Source organism: Mandrillus leucophaeus, unplaced genomic scaffold (genome assembly GCF_000951045.1).
Source record: "Mandrillus leucophaeus isolate KB7577 unplaced genomic scaffold, Mleu.le_1.0 Scaffold225, whole genome shotgun sequence".
In the NCBI taxonomy this organism is placed as follows: Eukaryota; Metazoa; Chordata; class Mammalia; order Primates; family Cercopithecidae; genus Mandrillus; species Mandrillus leucophaeus.
Window position 1 is genome coordinate 4,337,288 of NW_012102310.1, and position 3,358 is coordinate 4,340,645.

General features: G+C 41.5%; 1 protein-coding gene across 2 annotated transcripts in view; it reads left to right on the forward strand.

Moving 5' to 3' along the window:
• Nucleotides 1–3,358, forward strand: part of SYT1 (synaptotagmin I) — a 503,705-nt gene that overhangs the window by 377,183 nt on the left and 123,164 nt on the right. The window lies entirely within an intron of this gene.

The window sequence follows — 3,358 nt, forward strand, 5'->3', positions numbered from 1 at the left end:
CACCGCGCCCGGCCCCACTAGATCTTTCTTTCTGGAATCTAATGTCTCCTCTTGTCAGAATGTCCTTTCTTCTGGAACTTGGGTTTTATCCACAGAAAACCTGTTATGTTTGTCTGTTTTTCCAGCCTTTCCTTGTATTTCTTCTGTATTTTCTTATGCCTTTCCTTGTATGCCTTTCCTTGTGTTCTCTGATGCCTTTTTTTTTTTAACTCCCAATCCTTTCTCTATTCCTCTGTGGAGTTCAAACACAGGTCTGTGTTTGAAAAGGCAATGGTTTCCCTTTCCTCTGCAATAACCATCTTCTCCAGGCACCTTTATCTCAGCTCTTGCTCTTTCTGACTAGCTAATTTAAATTCCTGCTGTACCTTTAAATCCATTTTGAGAGAAGTATAAATAATATGTAACACTGATAACATTTTCCACCATTCAATCAGCAATAGTTTACCAACACATACACATACCCAAAATACCCAATGACAACCTCTTTTTAGGGTCCATCCATTCAAAAACACATACCCTGTGCTAAACCTCTCATGCTACCTTGTTCTTATCTGAGACTTTTTTCCAAGCACTTTCTTCTCATGTGATTTGTCGACACACATGTAAAGGACATCTCTGGCTGTTCCAGCATCAGCCAGAACTTGTTTCTGTTCTGGATTAAAAGCAGCTGGAAAGTAGAATGTCCCTGTTCACCTTGACAGCTTTCTATTCCATACTTATGTCTCCCTATCCTAATGCCAAATTTCTCTGCTGCTGTTAATGAAACTTTACTACATCATAATGGGATTTTTCAGTGAAACTGCCATATGACCTATCTCCTGTGTTACAGTCCTGAGGAGAACTAACAGCCTTTGGCTTTAAATTGCTTGGGGAAATCACCAGTGCCTCCTGCTTTTTCTCCCGATACAGCCTACAAAATATATCCATTTTCTCTATCATCTGAGATTCACATCAAACTCTTTATTTCTGTGGACTTGAATTACTGCAAATACGTCTCCTGGGTTCTTCCCAATTGAGCTAATAATTAGGGTCCTGCCACATAGTCCCTCTCCAGGCAAGAGCTCTCATCCATTATGAAGTAAGTCCACAAAAAAAGTCTTTCAAAATCCTTCCATTGCTTTCCCCATGATTCCTGAGTTGATTTTCCTTATCTTCTCTCTTCCTTCTGTCCTCTTCCTAATGGAAGATAAAACAGACAAATTAGCACTTTTTCCCCTTTATTCTCTTCCTCAAGCTTCTTTTTTTTTTTCTCCTCTATATCTTTCTCTATTTTCCCTACTGCTTTGTCTCCCTAACTACAATTATTTGCCTTTTTTTCTTTTTTTTCTGTCTTCTCTCCTTTTTTAAGTGTCCAATTTGCATTTGCTGTTGACAGATGCCATGGGAAGCTAGCGCCAAAAGTACAGAAGCTGGCTTAGGCCCCCTCTGACCTCCCTAACGCTGCACTCATTCATACATTCATTGAGACAGGATCTCAGTCTTTTACCTAGGCTGGAGTGCAGTGGCAATTAGAGTTCACTGCAGCCTCGTTATAACTTCTGGGCTCAAGAAATCCTTCCACCTCAGCCTCTGGAATAGCTGGGATGACCGGCGCACACCACCATGCTGGGCCATTTTTTTATTTTTTATTTTATGCATTTATTTATTTATTTTGTTTTGGGGGGTAGAGACAGGGTCTTGTTTTGTTGTGCAGGCTGGTCTCAAACTCCTGACTTCAAGAGATCTTCTGCCTTAGCCTCCCAAAATTTGGGGAGTACAGCACGAGCCACTGTGCCCAGCCCCTAACACTCCTTTAGATAGCTCTTCTCTTCTCACCACCTTCTGTGTGACTTGCCTTAGTCTATCCCATGTCTTTTATGTCCTCCTTTTTGGTTCTCCTCCCCCCAAGTGTTGGGCCGCCCTTGGCTCACAGATAGATTGTGCGCCATCTTCACTGATAGGTAAATAGACATTTACAGTCAATATTGCAGTAGATAAAACAGATATTATTTATCCATTTTAATGGTGGGAGGAGCACATGCTCAGCTCAGCGTGCACCTAGGAGCTGATTAGTGGCAGAACTCAGGTCTGCTGGGCATTCCCTACAGCTCTTCTTTTACGACGGCTCCCTGACAAGAAGGAAAACCTTCCTTGGGTAATGGCATCTCCAAATGGTTGGCCATTCCTATTCCCTCCAGAGATTTCTTCTTGGTTACCATTGTCCCAGAACTAAAAAGAGAAAAATATTCTTTGGATAGAACAGCATCCTGGCTTCTGAGCTTTCTGCATCAAGACCCCATTTTCCCCATGATACCCTCTCAAGTTAATTAGGATGCACTAGCAGGAGTAGCTACAGAGCGACAGAACTTCAGGATACAAAGTCTTTGCAGTCATTGAGTATGATTAGTAAAAATGTAATGCTGCTCTGTCAGGAAGCCTGTGTATAAATCATTCAGATACATATCTCTGCCACTAAAGACTATGCTTCTCAGAGTTAAAAGTACTAAACAATGACTTCCAAGGCTTATCTGCCATTGTTTTTCATGAACGCTGCAGGATCAATAGCACACTTTCTGGTATATTGCTTTAAAATGCCTTCTTTCTAACTGTGCAGGTTAAATCTGCATTGTTATTTAGAAATATATGTTGCCCATATTTCAAAATTGCTTGGTATCCACATTTACATTTACATTTTAACAGAGGATAATACTGGTTCCCATAATCCAAATCACTGTGAGGCAGCTTTATCCCAGAGCCTCAAAGTCCGGTGAGGACGGGAAAGTAGAATGTTTAAAATTGAATTTGACCCAGCAAACCGAGGACATGTGGTTGATAGAGGGAGAATGTTAAAGTGGCAAAGCAAGTTGGTAAAGGCTTGTCTTTGGACACCGTCCACAAACTGCTCTCCATTAGTTTCTTTCCACTTCACATGTCCTCAGGCAATCGGCCATTTACCTGGATTCCTATTTAGCCCTCTACTGAGAGCAGTACCCAAGCTATGGGGCCGACCTACCATCTTCCTCATTTTTGACCATTTCCATTGACTTAGAGAAATCGTCCATATTCCAAGAAAATGTCAACTAAAAAATTTTCTTTTTTCTTTTTCCTTTTGTGTTTTTTTTTGTTTTGTTTTGTTTTTTTGGACAGGATCTTGCTCTGTCACCCAGGCTGGAGTGCAGTGGTACAAATCATAGCGCACTGCAGCTTCAAACTCCTGGGCTCATGCAATCACCCTACCTCCTACCTCAGCCTCCCAAGTCAGTGGGATTACAGGCATACACCACCACACTCAGCTAATTTTCTTCAATTTTTATTTTTAGCCACTTTGTTGCCCAGACTGGTCTTAAACTGCTGGGCTCAAGTGATCCTCCCACCTTGA